The 19046-nt window shown below is 39.9% G+C and overlaps 1 long non-coding RNA gene across 1 annotated transcript; it reads left to right on the forward strand.

Moving 5' to 3' along the window:
- The first annotated feature begins 13491 nt into the window (after positions 1-13491).
- Positions 13492-17319, forward strand: LOC139176847 (uncharacterized). The gene is made up of 3 exons (XR_011561322.1): positions 13492-13648; positions 14559-14700; positions 16755-17319. It is a non-coding gene; the product is annotated as an uncharacterized lncRNA (long non-coding RNA).
- Positions 17320-19046: the final 1727 nt, after the last annotated feature.

The raw sequence follows: 19046 nt of genomic DNA on the forward strand, positions 1-19046 counted from the left end.
GGAATCTTTCATGTCTGAAGCAAGGCCCTGGAGCAACACCTCGCAGTGTGCTGCAGACATTGGGCAGGACAGAAAATGGCCGCAGTCTTTGCTACTGGGGGAGAAGCAAGTACCCAGTTACAGGGGAAATTGACATCAGGTTGGCTGAGGGGTTTCCAGGGAAACAGCAGAGCGAAATGCCCCTCACAGTCCCTCATGCTAAGGACCAACAGCGGGGGATGTTTCTCACTGATCCACTATCATACTGGATCAATAACTAGCTGGGGACCAGGGGCTGGGGGAAAGCACATAGACAGTTACTGATTGGGGCTCCATGATTTAAAGGGAAGGTCAGTCATATGAGTGGGTGGATGTTGTGCATGGACTGGTCTGGCAGGAGATGCACAGAAATCAAGAGAGCAGTCCTCTTGGGTGGGCTGGCCATCCAATGACTTTACGATGTGGAGGTACTGCTCTCTACACCTGCTTTATTGGGAGTTTTTCTCATCAATGTATGCTCAATTTTGTTCAATGCTTTTTCTGCATCTCTTGTAATGATCATGATTTTTTTCTCTGTTTTGTTAACTTGGTGCATCACATGACTGCTTTGCAGATCCATCCACCACTGCATCTCTGGGATGAATTCCACTTGATCATGGCACACCACCTCTCTATCCTACTAGATACAGATGGCCAGCACCAGTTTCTGTTGCCACAAAGCCCCTTGTCTGACACACAGGGTGACTTCATATTATTTCTGGGAGCCTAGCACTGGGGGTGGCAAGGATGGAGGAAAGGTATGTTTAAAGATGAAGAGTCTTTGATGATCTGGTAGGGGTCAGATTCAATGGTCTGTGGAAGGTTAGTTGTTTCATTGTAGAGGTCAAGGAATGAGTAGCTAGTGAATTAAAGAGGGAAACTAATACAATATTTTAAAGTTTAAAAATAAAATAAAATTTAAAAAAAATAAAAATAAAATTATCTTCAAACCAAAAAAAAAAAAAAGGAAGAAATCACTGGGGAAATGACAGTCCTTGGTGGCTTCACAAATTCCTCAGTAGCAGAGTCTGTCTCCTGTGTGTATTGTCAAGGTTAGCTCTTGTCAATGTATGGACTCCGAGATCCAAATGTGAGGATCCTATTTTAAGAACTAAGGTGTGAGCTAATCACTCTATTACCTGAGCATGGGGTGAGTTATTTCATACTCTGTGGAAAAGTCATTTATCACAGCCAGAGTCAGAATAAAGCATTTATAAGAAATTTGAAAAAAAAAATACAGACAAGTTTAAGAAATTTTCAAGCATTATGGTCTTCACATGTGGTTATGGAGAGGGTGTGCATATGTGAGTGGTGGGGTTCAAACATCACTGTGAGAAAACCAGACACAGCAGAGCTGGGTTAGATCAACAAACACGTAACAAAGTGTTGGTGGAGTGGGTGACTGGGGTGGAAAAGGGAAGCATTACAGCCACTGAAACAAATAGAATAAGTTACAAACATTAAGTTATAATGTAATGGGTTTTTACTACTACCTTCCTATCATCTTCCTCATTTGTACCAACACCACAACTGAGATATTAATAAATTATATTTCATCAGGAAAAAAAATTTTCCACCATTAACTTACTGTTGAAATTACCCAAACATCAATGAGAGCAGGATAATTATTGTTTAGGAGGGTAATTTTTATCAGTTCTTTTTAAATGGTGAAACACATTTGACATCTAAAAACTCCCTACCTTGCGTGAGGAAAATATTCCCACCTAGTGTATGAAAAGTATTATTTAATGTACTGATTAGATCTCTTGACATATTTTAGCAGAGCTCATTTATATTTCCATCAGAAATCATATTTTGGTCACATATAGCATTGGAGGCAATATGGTTAAATATAGAATAGCTTTAATTTTTTTCCATTGCTGTTACCATAGATAAATGAGCCATATCATGTGGGAGATGGTAAGCAAATTTCACAGTTCTAAACAAATTTATAAAACATTGCTTTTAGCATTTCCATAAAAAGACTTGTTTGCTTTTATGTTTCAAATATATTTTGAATTAATTTGAAGCAATGAAACTCTAAAGTCCAAGGAATATGAAAAAGAAAGCGATCAAATTGTAGAATCTAAAATAAGGCAAACCCTAAAAGGGGACATTAATTTTTTCAGTTAATTTCTTAACAAATAGGTCAACATACATGGACATGTACACAGAGTGGACTCCATGGCTTTATGGAGCCCCTAGTCTGTTTGATGGGCTCACCATTCTATCCCTGCTGCTGCTACTGCTAAGTCACTTCAGTCGTGTCCGACTCTGTGCTACCCCATAGACGGCAGGGCACCAAGCTCCCCCGTCCCTGGGATTCTCCAGGCAAGAACACTGGAGTGGGTTGCCATTTCCTTCTCCAATGGATGAAAGTGAAAAGTGAAAGTGAAGTCACTCAGTCGTGTCCGACTCTTAGCGACCCCATGGACTGCAGCCTACCAGGCTCCTCCGCCATGGGATTTTCCAGGCAAGAGTACTGGAGTGGGGTGCCATTGCCTTCTCCGATTCTATCCCTAGTACATGTCAACTACTCAACAAATACTGATGAGCAAGGTAATAAATGAATGGATGATGGCATCTTAGAAAATAGCTTCATTATATGACTTATATGTAACTAGTTTCTATAGTTTCAACTAACTACAAGAAAATTCCAGGGATGGAATCAGTAGTAATCTCTTTATCTCTACAAAATTGTGAACTTTGTTTACTAAACCAATTAACATTAAAAAGTCTCTGCATCTAGCATGGAATGCTCACCTTTTAGTAGGATGCTTTTGGCATTATATTAGTATATATATAAATACTCTCATGGAATACAGTCACAGAAAACTAACCAATCTGATCACATGGACCACAGCCTTGTCTGACTCAGTGAAACTGCAAGCCATGCTGTGTAGGGCCACCTGAGACAATGGGTCGTGGTGGAGAGGTCTGACAAAACGTGGTCCACTGGAGAAGGGAATGGCAGCCACTTCAGGATTCTTGCCTTGCGAACCCCATGAACAGTATGAAAAGGCAAAAAGATAGGACACTGAAAGATGAACTCCCCAGGTCGATAGGTCCTCAATATGCTACTGGAGATCAGTGGAGAATAAAGGGATGGAGCCAAAGCAAAAACAACACCCAGTTGTGGATGTGACTGGTGACGGAAGTAAAGCCTGATGCTGAAAAGAGCAATATTGCATACGAACCATGAATCAAGGCAAATTGGAAGTGGTCAAACGGGAGGTATCAAGAGTGAATATCGACATTTTAAGAATCAGCAAACTAAAATGGACTGGAATGAGTGAATTTAACTCAGATGACCATTATATCTACTACTGTGGGCAAGAAGCCCTTAGAAGAAATGGAGTAGCCATCATAGTCAACAAAAGAGTCTGAAATGCAGTACTTGGAGACAATCTCAAAAACAACAGAATGATCTCTGTACATTTCCAAGGCAAACCATTCAATATCACAGTAATCCAACTCTATGCCCCGACCAGTAATGTTGAAGAAGCTGAAGATGAATGGTTTTATGAAGACCTACAAGACCCTCTAGAACTAATACCCAAAATAGATGTATTTTTCACTGAAAAGAAGAAAGCCTTCTTCAGTGATCAATTCAAAGAAATAGAGGAAAACAATAGAATGAGAAAGACTAGAGATATCTTCAAAAAAATTAGAGATACTAAGGGAATACTTCATGCAAAGATGGACACAATAAAGGACAGAAATGGTATGGACCTAACAGAAGCAAAAGCTATTAAGAAGAGGTGGCAAGAATACACAGAACTATACAAAAAAGATCTTCATGACCCAGATAACCATGATGGTGTGATCACCTATAGCCAGACATCCTGGAATGTGAAGTCAAGTGGGCCTTAGGAAGCATCACTATGAACAAAGCTAGTGGAGGTTATGGAATTCCAGTTGAGCTATTTCAAATCCTAAAAGAAGATGCAGTTAAAATGTTTCACGCAATATGCCAGAAGATTTGGAAAACTCAGCAGTGGCCACAGGACTGGAAAAGGTCAGTTTACATTACAATCCCAAAGAAAGGCAATGCCATAGAATGCTCAAACTACTGCGCAATTGCACTCCTCTCACACGCTAGCAAAGTAATGCTCAAAATTCTTCAAGCCAGGCTTCAATAGTATGTGAACTATGAACTTCAGATGTTCAAGCTGGATTTAGAAAAGCCAGAGGAATCAGAGATCAAATTGCCAATATCTGTTGGATCATTGAAAAAGCAAAAGAATACAAGAAAAACATCTACTTCTCTATTGACTATGCCAAAGCTTTTGACTGTGTGGATCACAACAAACTGTGGAATATTCTGAAAGAGATGGGAATACCAGACCACCTGACCTGCCTCCTGAGAAATCTGTATGCTGGTCAAGAAGCAACTGTTAGAAGTGGACATGGAACAACAGACTGGTTCCAAATAGGGAAAGGAGTATGTCAAGGCTATATATTGTCACCCTGCTTGTTTAATTTATATGTGGAGTACATCATGAGAATCGCTGGGCTGAATGAAGCACAAGCTGGAATCAAGATTGCCAGGAGAAATATCAATAACCTCAGATATGCAGATGACACCACCCTTATGGCAGAAAGCAAAGAAGAACTAAAGAGCCTCTTGATGAAAGTGAAAGAAGAGAGTGAAAAAGTTGGCTTAAAGTTCGACATTCAGAAAACTAAGATCATGTCATCTGGTCCTATCACTTCATGGGAAATACATGGGGAAACAATGGAAATAGTGAGAGATTTTATTTTGGGGGGCTCCAAAACCACTGCAGATGGTGATTGCAGCCATGAAATGAAAAGACGCTTGCTCCTTGGAAGAAAAGCTGTGACCAACCTAGACAGCATATTAAAAAGCAGAGACGTTACTTTGCCAACAAAGGTCCATCTAGTCAAAACTATGGTTTTTCCAGTAGTCATGTATGGATGTGAGAGTTGGACTATAAAGAAAGCGCAGAAGAATTGATGCTTTTGAACTGTGGTGTTGGAGAAGACTCTTGAGAGTCCCTTGGACTGCATGGAGATCCAACCAGTCCATCCTAAAGGAAATCATTCCTGAATATTCATTGGAAGGACTGATGCTGAAGCTGAAACTCCAATACTTTGGCCACGGATGTGAAGAACTGACTCCTTGGAAAAGACCCTGATGCTGGGAAAGATAGAAGGCAGGGGGAGAAGGGGACGACAGGATGAGATGGTTGGATGGCATCACCAACATAATGGATATGAGTTTGAGTAGGCTCCAGGAGTTGGTGATGGACAGGGAAACCTGGCATGCTGTAGTCCATGGGGTTGCAAAAATAAAGAAACAACTGAGTGACTGAACTGAACTGATACTATCATGGGCTTCCCTAGTAGCTCAGCTGCTAAAGAATCTGCCTGATATGCAGGAGATCCTAGTTCAATTCCTGGGTCGGGAAGAACCCCTGAAGAACGGATAGACTACCCATTCCAGTATTCTTGGGCTTCCCTGGTGGCTCAGGTGGTAAAGAACCCTCCCGTAATGTGGGAGAACTGGGTTTCATCCCTGGGTTGGGAAGATCCCCTGGAGGAGGGCATGACAGCCCACTCCAGTACTCTTGCCTGGAGAATCCCCATGGACAGAGGAGCCTGGTGGGCTACTGTCCACGGGGTCACAAAGAGTCAGACACTACTGAACAGCTAAGCACAGCACAGCAGTGAATACGATCACACACATAATTGTAAATATATTTGAAACTAAAAAAATTACTTAAGGGTCTTGTATGTGATTTTGAAGAATTTTGAGATTGAACACAGTTTTTTTTTAATTAATTAATTTATTTTAATTGGAGGCTAATTACTTTACAATATTGTAATGGTTTTTGCCATACATTGACATGAATCAGGCATGGGTATACATGTGTCCCCCCTATCCTGAACCCCTCTCTCACTTCCCTCCCCATCCATCCCTCTGGGTTGTCCCAGTGCACCAGCTTTGAGTGGTCTGTTTCATGCATGGACACATTTTTTTTTACATCCTTCAAGAGCTTTTATTTTCTGAGAACTGAATATTTTTAAAAGTGTGCTATTATTTGACCAAATTAAGTCAAGGAAATAAAATGGGGAGAAAAAGGAAAAATTGCCATTTTGTATTATTCTAAGCTAGTGATTAGCTATGATTTAATACTCTTTCAGAAATACAGAGGATTTCCGTATTGGTCTAATTATTAAGAACCTGCCTGTCAATGCAGGGAACATGGGTTCAATCACTGGTCTGGGAAGACTCCCCATGCCTTGGGGCAACTGAGGCTGTGTACCACATCTACAGAGCCCACATGCCTAAAGTCTGTGCTCTGCAATAAAAGAAGCCACTGCAACGAGAAGCCCTCATACCACAACTAGAGAGTAGGCCCCGCTCACCGCAACTAGAGAAAGCACTCGCACAGCAGTGAAAACCTAGCACAGACAAAAATACATAAATAAGTAGGCATTTTCAAAATATGGTTTCAGTTCAGTTCAGTCGCTCAGTTGTGTTCAACTCTTTGCGACCCCATGAACCGCAGCATGCCAGGCCTCCCTGTCCATCACCAACTCCCAGAGTCCACCCAAACCCATGACCATTGAGTCAGTGATGCCATCCAACCATCTCATACTCTGTCATTCCCTTCTCCTCCTGTCCTCAATCTTTCCCAGCATCAGGGTCTTTTCCAGTGAGTCAGCTCTTTGCATGAGGTGGCCAAAGTATTGGAGTTTCAGCTTCAACATCAGTCCTTCCAATGAATACCCAGGACTGATCTCCTTTAGGATGGACTGGTTGGATCTCTTTGCAGTCCAAGGGACTCTCAAGAGTCTTCTCCAACACCACAGCTCAAAAGCATCAATTCTTCTGCACTCAGCTTCTTTATAGTCCAACTCTCACATCCATACATGACCACAGGAAAAACCATAGCCTTGACTAGACGGAGCTTTGTTGGCAAAGTAACGTCTCTGCTTTTTAATATGCTATCTAGATTGGTCATAACTTTCCTTCCAAGGAGTAAATGTCTTTTAATTTTATGGCTGCAATCATCATCTGCAGTGATTTTTGGAGCCCAGAAAAATAAAGTCAGCCACTGTTTCCACTGTTTCCCTATCTATTTGCCATGAAGTGATAGGACCGGATGCCATGATCTTCGTTTTCTGAATGTTGAGCTTTAAGCCAACTTTTTCACTCTCCTCTTTCACTTTCATCAAGAGGCTTTTTAGTTCCTCTTCACTTTCTGCCATAAGGGTGGTGTCATCTGCATATCTGAGGTTATGGATATTTCTCCTGGCAATCTTGATTCCAGCCTGTGCTTCCTCCAGCCCAGCGTTTCTTTATCATGATGAAATTTCCACAAAACCACATGCCCAGAAATGAGTGATATTATCTCTAGTCCAGAAGGAAAATATCAGAATGCAGAAAGATTAATTGATCTCATATCATATTTGCAGAGCAAATTAATGAATTGGGGGTAAATACCTAGGACTCCTACTAAATGAATGTTCTTTATATACACCTTATTTTCTCCTTTTATGCTGTGTAGCCTCCTAGTACCTTCCAGCAATGGGAGTGAAGACTCTCCTATGTTTGATATGAGCACAACTGTAGCAGCATTATTAAGTGACTACTGTATACAGGTCATGATATTACATATAGAAAGACATTTAAATATTTCCCCTGGTTTCCTCCAACAGCAATAGAGAGTGGATACTTTTGTTACTAGTAACAGGATTGTCTATTTTTCAGACACACTGTGACTCTTCAGCATATGGGAGTCACATAAAAATAAAATGATCCCAAATAATCACTTGTGAGTGTGTTATTTTATAATTATTGGAAGCTATAGGATTGAGCAATAAAATATTTTAATTCCAAATCAGAGGAGTCCTTTAACAGATTTCATGGGTTACACTTTTCCTACATCATAACATCTTCAATATCTTTCCAATTCTCTCCTCTTTAGACATTTATTCCTCCTACAGTATGTAGGATGAGGCAAGGCTTATCCAACGTATCTTCTATGGCCTGGTTTTCATTTTTATGTACTATATTAAACAAAAAATACCACTTACATTCATTGCCTTCAAGAATATTCATGACTGAAATAAGGGCCAGGTTTTGCTCTTATGGTCCTATCTAAATGGGAAAAATTAATTTTCTATAGGAAAGAAGAGGAACAACGGTTGTAGAAAATATCTAATGCCCTAGAGGAGATCCTAACTTCAATTAACAATAAAAAGCAAGGAAAGAAGGATAAGTCTTTAAGTACTGGTCCCCATGTCTACTCAACCTTGAGTAACAATGTTAGATGGATGCTTTGGGTACACAGACCAAAGGGAATGAGTCCGTGCTTCTGTAGATTAGCATTGGTGTTCTTGTTATTGTTGTTGTTTAATCCCTAAGTCATATCAGACTCTTACGCCCCCATGGACTGTAGCCCACCAGGCTCCTCTGTCCGTGGGATTTCCCAGGCAAGACAACATAGACTTCTCTAAGTAGCTGAATATTGAGCTCTTATGTGATTCATTTTTAGATCCTTTGAACTTAGCCTTCATGGGTAGTGTCAGACCACTAAATACAGTGTTCCCTCAGTATCCACAGGGAACTGACTCCAGGACCCCCTTCAAATACCCAAATCCATGGATGCTCAAGTCCCTCCTACAAAATGGTGTTGCATTTGCATGAGACCTTTGCATATCCCCTATATAATTTAAATCATCTATAGATTATACCAAATGCAATGCAAATCTATTAATTAATAGTTGCAAAGGCATGCAGGCTCAGTCATGACTGACTCTTTGCGACCCCATGGACTATAGCCTGCCAAGCTCCTCTGTCCATGGGATTTTCCTGGCAAAAATATTGGAATAATTTGCCATTTCCTCCTCCATGGGATCCTCCTGAACCAGGGGTCAAACCTGCATCTCCTGCATCTCCTGCATTTCAGGTGGATTCTTTACCACTGAGCTACTGGGGAAGCCCCAATATTTGCCAGGTGCAAGGCAAATTCAAGTTTTTCTTTTTTGAAACTTTCTGAAATTTTTTTTCAAACACTTCTGAATTACTATTGGTTGACTCTGTGGACAAGGAACCTGTGGATAAGAAGAGCCAAATGTGTATCATGAGAGTTCCAAAGTCCTTAATATTTTCCAACTTTTGCACCAATATATCCAATCCTAGTTTCAGACAACTGACAACAATGAAGATCATCATTGACCAAGATGCATTTTTTTTAGGACACCTATGTTCTCTGGTTTGTGAAAAATTTGGTGTGTGTGTGTGTGTGTGTATGGCAAGGAACAGAGAGGGAAATTCTTTGCTGAAATAAATGTGGGCAGCTCTGGATAAGCAAAGTCAGACATCTGTTTAACACTAAACGTTCAAACCATGAATACATTAATAGCATTTCTACATCATGTGCAATCACTAAGGCTGTTGCCCCAACCTTCTGCCCCCACCACTGTGGACATCATTTAAATGCTTTGCAGGACTGTAGCGCCCCTTTGACCCCCTGGAAAATACAGGAACAGACCAGCAAGCTCCTGGCCCAGTGTTGTGGGCAGCAGGTTTGCAGTCCTTGGACCCCACTTTTGCCTCATGAACAGAGATTTTTGACATATTTCATGGTTCCTGCTTTTCTGTCAAATGAGCAAAGCTGAAATACTCTGTCCTGATAGTCACATTCAGCCCCTCACATAGGGTTAAATCATCTTGCTCTCCAGCCCCTAGCTATTTAATTTCCACCAAAAGCATGACAGATAGTTTTTGTCTCCTGACTTAGAATATAATTATTTTTCAAATCCATGTATTTTCTCTCTGATGATTACAAAAAACCAACAAGACATTTGTTTTTTTTTTCTTTTTCTTTTTTTTATTTATTTTTAATTTTATTTTATTTTTAAACTTTACATAATTGTATTAGTTTTGCCAAATATCAAAATGAATCCACCACAGGTATACATGTGTTCCCCATCCTGAACCCTCCTCCCTCCTCCCTCCCCATACCATCCCTCAGGGTCATCCCAGTGCTCTAGCCCCAAGCATCCAGTATCGTGCATCGAACCTGGACTTAAGATTTAGAAAATATATGCTTTCCCTTCCTGAGTAACCAATAAGTAACAGAATGCTGGAAAATGGGTCGCAGATAAACTTTGATATGATCATTTTTCCAGGGTAAATTTGAGATGTTCAAATGTCTTGTTGGCAAACGAGATGCCCTGGAAATTTGCCCTGGAAAAATGATCATATCAAAGTTTATCTGCGACCCATTTTCCAGCATTCTGTTACTTATTGGTTACTCAGGAAGGGAAAGCATATATTTTCTAAATCATTTGATATCATCCCCCTCAGGTTTTTTTTTGTTGTTCTTAAGATCTCTCCATGTCTGGAAATTTTTGCTCAAAAGCAATGAAAGAGGAAAATTTTGCTCAAAAGCAAAAAAAAAAAAGGAAATTCAGTAATAAGAATACAAGTCAATCATAGGTTGAAATTCCTAATTACTTTCTCACCTAAAAAGGAAACAATCTAATGTTGGCCTTTCATCAGGTTAACAGGCAAAATGGTTGAATTAACCACGGTAAGAGTATTGTTAACATTACAATTTGTTTGGAATTAGGCTGTGGGAAAGAGGAGTTTCTACAGAAAGCTAAGCCAAGTTAAACAGAGAAGGAAAAAAACACTGTTATTCCCTTTACTCCAAGTCTGGGTTAAAGAGCTGATTATGTGGGAAGATGCCAAAGGGTCAGATATTCAAAACCCATGGAATCTGGCTTCTTGACAAATACCTAAATATAACTTATGGCTTCAAGTACTTTTTTTCTATTTTGTTCATTTGGAAATTCTGATATAGATTATTATCAAAACACAAAAAGTAGTTTATTCTTTCTTACAAATGGTTTAGATATTTACAAAGTAAATACAAAGTTAATATTATGATACTTTTGCATACAATTATATGGTTTTATAGACATATTTTGCAGATGAAATGTAAACTATCTATTTTGCAAAGAACTCCCAAGGCATTTTATACATGCACAATATCATGGTCTCATCAAGTCTTTAGAGACCATTCTTAATGGAATAGACCATATAAAATTATGTAGTATGTTCTCTAGTTGAAATATGAAATTAATTTTATATTCACATGTATTAGGAAATTGACTCAAAATGGAAGCACTTAATATATAAATTATTGAAACCCAACTGTGGGAATTATCGCTCCATCCTACATCTAGTGTCAGTTTGATGATAAGCATGTATATTTTTATTCATGGAGGCTTACACTATAAAATAACTCTTCTGTAGTCAAACATTTGCCGTGTTGCCTTATTTTAGCACAACTGTGGTCCAACATATACACTGTTCTATGTTGCAACATCAATAAATGTATGAATATTGTAGGACTGTTATAGTGGATCGCTCAGATGTACTGATTATTTTATTGAAAAAAGTCTTGATTCTTTTCCAAGAGTCATAATGCTGTTATTTTTAGTTAAACGTTGTGTTCTTTGGGTTGCAATTTTTAGACTTGAAAGAAATCTCCTAAACTCTCTTGAAACACAGAACAATTTTTTCTTTTCCTTTTCCTCTTTCCAACCCAATGCCTTACAGCTGCCCTGATTTAAATCTGTTTTGAATTAATTGTTCCTTTGACCAAGAGCAAATAAAATTTCCCCATAGTCCATTCAGCCTCCTTGAGGAAGTTCAGGATGTTTCTGGAAAGGACTGGATATGTTTGTTTCCTTGCTAAGCAAGGCTTGCTGCTGTTTGTCCCCAGGAGCAAGCAAACAGAAACGTCAGTGTGCATGGAGTTGTGATCCGACCCTAAGTCAACAATTTAATAAGTGAACAGGCCACACACTTTCTTACTAAAAATCTTCCTTCAATATAGTTTACTTTGGCTTCACGTGTTGTTGCTCTGGAAAAGTGCAAAAAGATCTGGTCTTTTAGCCTCATTGAAATAACACTACTTCAGGCTTAATTCATTGACTCATATAAAGATGTTTTTAGGTAAAATTAGTAACTTCAGTTAAGAGAAATGGAAGAAAAAATTTAGTCAGACGGAGAGTAGAAAATTAATAAGTGGTGAATTCTATGGTTAACTGTCTGTAATTACTTTTTATCTTATCAAGTAGAAAATTAGAGAAGGTGGGCCTGTTTCCATTCTAAAGGAGAATGCTCCTTCTGACAGGTATGAAACTCACAAGGGAATCTGACAGGCAATTTCTTTTTTGTGTGATGATTTTGTACAATTCATTTATATACACTTCATCATAGGACTTAAAAGATAAATGACTTCTTATTTTGCTAATTTTGCAAAGATAGAAAAAATAATAATCTTCAGTTGGTATAGGAATTTAACCCTCAGGAGGCAAAGTGTACTTTGAATGACAAAGAAAATTAAATTAGTTTATATGGTTTGCAATCTTTCTTTGTTCTCATGAAAAATATAGTTTCTTTAGAAGAAAACTGCACACTACTCTGCCACCTGAGTAATATCTATTCTTCATTAAAATCTTTGCCAAGAAGAAGACAAAAAACACTGCTGCTGCTGCTGCTGCTGCTAAGTCACTTCAGTTGTGTCCGACTCTGTGCGACCCCATAGATGGCAGCCCAACAGGCTCCTCCGTCCCTGGGATTCTCCAGGCAAGAACACTGGAGTGGGTTGCCATTTCCTTCTCCAATGCATGAAAGTGAAAAGTGAAAGTGAAGTCGCTCAGTCGTGTCCAACTCTTAGCGACCGCATGGACTGCAGCCCACTAGGCTCCTCCGTCCGTGGGATTCTCCAGGCAAGAGTACTGGAGTGGGGTGCCACTGCCTTCTCCTTAAAAGTAACTTTAATAAAAAAAAAACTTTATAACAGCACAAAGTAGTTGTTATATTGAGGCAGGGGACAATGCTAAAACAGAAAATTCTTTAAATGGAAAATTTTAGACCAGCATGAAGCTTCTAGTTTGTCCTTCTTAAATACACAAAAGCAGATAAAAGAAATTATTTGCTTAATAGCTTTGCCGATCCTCTTCCAATGTCAGTGCAAGATGGAACTACCATACAGCTGCCCCTTAGAGACACGAGGGATCAGGTGCTCTGACCTCTCACAGTGGAAAAAGTACAGGCTGCCACCTCTGCCTCAAAAAAATGCCCTCACACCAGGGCAGGAAGCTAAAGCAGTTTGGTTGAAATCAAGATTTGAACCCTTTTGAAATCACATTCTGTGATCTCTAATCAAACACAAACTTCCCCCTACATTCTGTTAATCTAAATTTTTGTACAGTGAAAATATAAGCACTGTATCTATGAAAAAATTCACATATAAGTGGACTCCTGCAGTTCAAGCCCATGTTGTTCAAGGGTGAGTTGTAGTTTAATCTTCTGGTGAATCATTGTTGCAGATATCTAACTTATTAAGCCAAGGTGGGGGAAACAATGTGTGATTTAACCTTAACAAGCTACATCACCTCTTCTTCTGACAGATGGGGCTGCAGAACTTGACTCTTGCTGGAAGCCTCAAGTTCATCAGAAACAGTCGTGGCCCATGTCTTTGAGGTTTGCTTCTAAGGTTAAGGTTCCATAGCAAGTGGAGAAACCTTCAATTGCCTTAGTGGAGTAAGAAGGACTAAGCAAATCTCTAGTACAGTAAGTACCTACATACAAACTTTCGAGTTGTGAACTTCCAAAAATGCAAATATGCCCCTGTATGCCAGCTGTTGTACTGTACTACTGAACTTTTCAAGGTACTGCACTGTAAGATTAAAAATGTTTTCTTTATTGAGTGTATGCTTTTTTATGTATTGTTTGTGTGAAAAGTATTATAAACCAATTTCAGTGCAGTGCTATAGAGTCGATCGTGTTAGTTGGGTACCTGGGCTAACTTTGTTGGACTTAGAAACAAATTGGACTTTCTCTCGGAATAGAACTCATTCATTTGTAGGGAACTTACTGTGAAGCCCACATCCCTTCACATCCTCTGACATAGCTTTAGATTTTAGTAACCACACTGAAACATTAGATCACTCCAAATATATCTTTTGAGCATTTCTGTGCCTGCCAGGAAGAACCATAGTTCTATGGAAGGGCATATGCTCCTCTGCAGTGGTTGAAGTCAGAAATGATGAAAAAGAAAAGGAAAGTTTGTGGTGAGGAAGGAAGTTAAGCTGGAGCAGGAGTAGAGAACAAGGAAATGAGCTCGGGAGATGTGAGGGAGGAAAGAGAAGAACACACTGAAGAAAGGGACCTGTTGGTGAAAGAAGAGGAAGGAAAACAAAAGCAGAAAATGCAGAGAAAGGAGGAAAGGCAGAAAGAAGTTTAAAGTGGCAGTGATGAGATGGGAGTGTTATCTGTGTGTGGATGGAAGGTGTGCCCTTTCCCACGGGGGCTGAGCCTTTCCTATGATTGACAAAGGGGACGTTTTCCACCCTTTTCTGGGGGTCTGTGCCCAGGAAGCTCCTGAGGACCCTTCTGTCCTGGGTCCTGGGGTCTGGGCACCTTCCTCACAGGGATGTTTTAAACCAAAGTATACAACTGAAAGATTGTGCTTCATCAACAGGAACCTTGCTGGGCTGAGAAGGAACCTCTCCTGCAGCCAAAGAGGGAGTAAGCAGAGGTCCCAGACCTCAGACCTGCCCTCTCACACCAGACCTTCTCTTCTGAGAAAAAGAGGAACCACCTATTGCAAATGGGCAGCAAAGGTATCTCATTTTTGCTGTGCTTTGGAGTAATATCCATAATAATATTAAAAGGATTTAACAGTAAAGAACTAAAGACAGTTATGAATATCCAGTCTCTACTTCTATGCTGTACGCATTGTAGTGTCCATGAAAGGTTTTACCAAATTTAGGAAAACACTCACATTAGATCCAAAACTCATCATCGGCAAGTTGCCTTTATTCTTGTATGAAGAACTTGACCTTGATCAGTCTTAGAGAAAAAAATAAACAGAATATTTTCAAGCTCTGGCATGAGAACATAGCAGTTGTCATGTATCTGTGATCCAGAATTTCGGGGCTGGCAAAAAAATGACATTCTCTTTTATCTGATTTACTGATAAGCATTAACAAAATTTTCTCACACTAATTAGGTCTTATCAGGACAAGAATTTTAAAAATGACAGTAAGTTATAGTCATCACATGGGGCCTTTTTTAAATTAATAAATCTTAAGTAAGTAATATGTTGAAAAATTAAACATGTGCATTTTTAAAGAATCTGAAATAGAATATATAACTGAGTCGTGTTATTGAACACCTGAAACTAACACAACATTGCAAATCAACTACACTTCAATAAAAAATTAAATTAAAAAAAGAAAAAACTAACAACTCATGTATGCAGCAGCTGTTGAACTTAGTCTGTGCCCCTGTTCAAACTTCAGTGAGACAAAGCTGTTCACTTCCCTAAGCACAGCTGTCTGGATTGCATGGACAACTCATATCATTCTGAGTTGAGTTTTGTTTGTGTCTCCTAAGTTATTTGATATTTACTGAGACTTAGAAATATTCCAAAAATCATTTCCCTGTAAATCATCTTCCTGACAAGTGTTGATCTGCCTGCCTATCCTTTCTGCATATGATCTCCTGTGAGCATCAGCACTCTTTCCTGGCTGGACTTGCAGAGACAGAAAAGTGAGACAAAGTGCCCTTTTCTTTCCAATTAATGAAGCGAGCCTTCTCAGTCTTTCCCATTAATTTTGAGAACAGACCCCATAAATAAACACCTCACATTTCCTTCCCGGTAGTCATTTAAGCCTGGGTACAAAATGCAGCTTCTGATAAGCTTTTCATAAGACTATGAAATCTTTCATGGATCACAGAGTCATAGTTACCTTGAATAATAAGGATTCTCTTTATCTTAGAAATGAAGAAAATGAGAACTAACTTAATTCTATGAACCCCTCCATGATTTTGGATTCGGTCCTCAAATTGGATATGATGCTACTGAACATTCAAATAGATTGTTTACCAAAAATATATGCCTGTACATTCTTTTGATAGTTAATAAGATTTCACATCTGACATTTGTGTGAAAATTAAAAGCCTAAGATGACATTTAATAAGTGAATTGCTTATTTTTATAATATGAAGAAGCAGTTGTTGCTGTTTAATCACTAAGTCTTGTCTGACTCTCTTGCAACCCCATGGACTGTAGCCCACCAGGTTCCTCTGTCCATGGGATTCTCCAGGCAAGAATACTGGAGTAGGTTGCCATTCCCTTCTCCAGGGAATCTTCCCAACCCAGGGGTCAAACCCATCACTCCTGCATTGGCAGATGGATTCTTTATCACTGAGCCACCAGAAAAGCCCATGATGAAGCAGAGCTATGTTCAAAATCATGTCTGGCCAGAAGTGTCGCCCTTGACAATAGACCCATTGTATGAAGTTCATTATTTCACTGTGGCCTGTGCTGGACAAAAAGAAAGGGTGAGAGGAGCAGAACATGGCTTAAGGATTCTAATGTTGGTGATGAGATGCTAGCTTTATGTTCTCTCCTGTCAGAAGCACTACTCGGGAAAAAATGTTATCATCTCAGCAGCAATGTTCCAGGTCCACAGTGTTTAAGAATGAGAGAGATTGCATCAGAAGGAGAGACTGGGTCCTAATCGGACACAAAATCTTGCTTTTTCTGACACTTGGGGCTAAGACATGAAAATGTGTTTCTGCAGACAGGAGACACCTCCACTTCCCACATCTGTCTGCATAGAGATTTTGGAGAAGGTGAAATCATACCCACCAAAATCACTGTGTCCAGTTTGGCTTTCAGGGTTAGATGGATGTGTCCTCCCAAGAGGCAACCTCGGGGTGGGGCTCCTTTGATGGATATGTCACAGAATGCAGGACAGTTCATGAGTAAGTGAGTATACTTGAAACCCTCTCTTTACTCATCTCTTCTATGAGCCTCTGCCAAAACCATAATTATATACTCTGTCTTATTTACATAAAATAACAGTGTATCTAGCCATGCCTCAAAACCTGAAATGTATTTAGAGATACACCCAGTTTTCTGTGGTTTTTGTTCTAAGAGCACAAAGACTTGAGGGTCAGAGATGTGGATTCCTAGGGCTGGATTCCTGGGTGGATGGTGATTGGCTTCGTTGAAGAGGTGGTGTTTGTAAGGGTCTGCTTAGCCAAAGGAACTGGAAAACATGAAGTTCCCCAAGACCAATCACCTCAAAAGCATGAAGTTCTGTTTTTTCTGCTTTTTTCCTTTCAAAGGGTTTCAGAGTAACCAAATAGTACCAGTTGCAGGAGTTTTCATTGTTTTAAGTATTTCAACTAATAATTGTGAAAGAAATGAGATAATAAAAAATCACAAATTTCAGGCTTTTAGTGAAATATATGATGCAGTAAACAACAAATATCTGCCAAGCTAAGGCCCAGAGGAGAAGTCCTCATGATGAGAAAGCAGGTGTGACCTCATAGGTCCTGAGTGTGGATCTGCCTTTTGCTGTGCAGCCCTCATCATTTTCCCATTCTCTCCCAAATTCTCCTCACGGCACATCCTTGTCTGTCCTGCTCTCCTTCCTTCCTTCCTTCCTTCCTTCCTCTGTCCTTCCTCATCTTCTAATAACTGCTTACTGAGACCATGTTGGAACCAGCACTGAGAAACATGAAATTCCAAGTCCTGTCCTTTGTTTCATTCTTGAGAGCCAGTGTTGAATAGAGAAGCACAAGACCAGGTTGGCACACCAGGTCCATCACTTTCAAGCTGAGGGATTTCAAACCAGTGAGTGAAGCCCTCTGAGCTTGAGCTTTCCATTTCTCAGATTTATTGTGTCGGTAAGTGAGAGAGAACTGTAGAGCACCTAGAATAAACAGCAGCACATTGTAAGCACTCGAGGGACCCACCATCACTATGCATCAAGGCAGGTGTGATTGACTGTCTTCTCCAGGATCTGTGAATCCCAGCCAAAGGTAGCAGTTACTTCTTTAAATCTGGAGGAGAGTTCAAGAGGGAGACCTTCGAAAATGGTCCTAGTATTCCAACACTGTGATACACTGCTAAGTTGATTTTTCAAAAGACTTACATCCAAAATTCACCCTAGTGCTGATCTCAGGTGGCCTCAGTTCAGTTCAGTCATTCAGTCATGTCCACCTTTTTGCAACCCTGTGGACTGTAGCACACCAGGCTTCCCTGTCCATCACCAACTCCTAGAGCTTACTCAAACTCATGTCTATCACGTTGGTGATGCCATCTAACCATCTCATTCTTTGTTGTCCCCTTCTCCTCTTGCCTTCAATCTTTCCCAGCATCAGGATCTTTTCCAAGGAGTCAGTTCTTCATATCAGGTGGCCAAAGTATTGGAATTTCAGCTTCAGCACCAGTCCTTCCAATGAATATTCAGGACTCATTTCCTTTAAGATGGACTGGCTGGATCTCCTTGCAGTCCAAGGGACTCTAAAGTGTCTTCTCTAACACCAGAGTTCAAAACCATCAATTCCTTGGCACTCAGCCTTCTTTATAGTCCAACTCTCACATTCATACACAACTACTGGAAAAACCATAGCTTTGACTAGATGGATCTTTGTTGGTAAAGTAATGTCTCTGCTTTTTAATATGCTGTCTAGGTTGGTCATAGCTTTTCTTCCAAGGATCAAGCATCTTTTAATTTCATGGCTGCAGTCACCATCTGCAGTGATTTTGGAGCCCCCAAAATTAAAGTCTCTCACTGTTTCCTTGTTTCCCTACCTATTTGCTGTGAAGTGCTGTACTCAATATGCCAGCAAATTTGGGAAACTGAACAGTGGCCACATGACTGGAAAAGGTCAGTTTTCATTCCAATCCCAAAGAAAGGCAATGCCAAAGAATGCTCAAATGACCACACTATTGCACTGATCTCACATGCTAGTAAAGTAATGCTCAAAATTCTCCAAGCCAGGCTTCAGCAATACGTGAACCATGAACTTCTTGATGTTCAAGCTGGTTTTAGAAAAGGCAGAGGAACCAGAGATCAAATTGCCAACATCCGCTGGATCATGGAAAAAGCAAGAGAGTTCCAGAAAAACATCTATTTCTGCTTTATTGACTATGCCAAGCCTTTGA

Source organism: Bos indicus, chromosome 17 (assembly GCF_029378745.1).
Source record: "Bos indicus isolate NIAB-ARS_2022 breed Sahiwal x Tharparkar chromosome 17, NIAB-ARS_B.indTharparkar_mat_pri_1.0, whole genome shotgun sequence".
NCBI lineage: Eukaryota > Metazoa > Chordata > Mammalia > Artiodactyla > Bovidae > Bos > Bos indicus.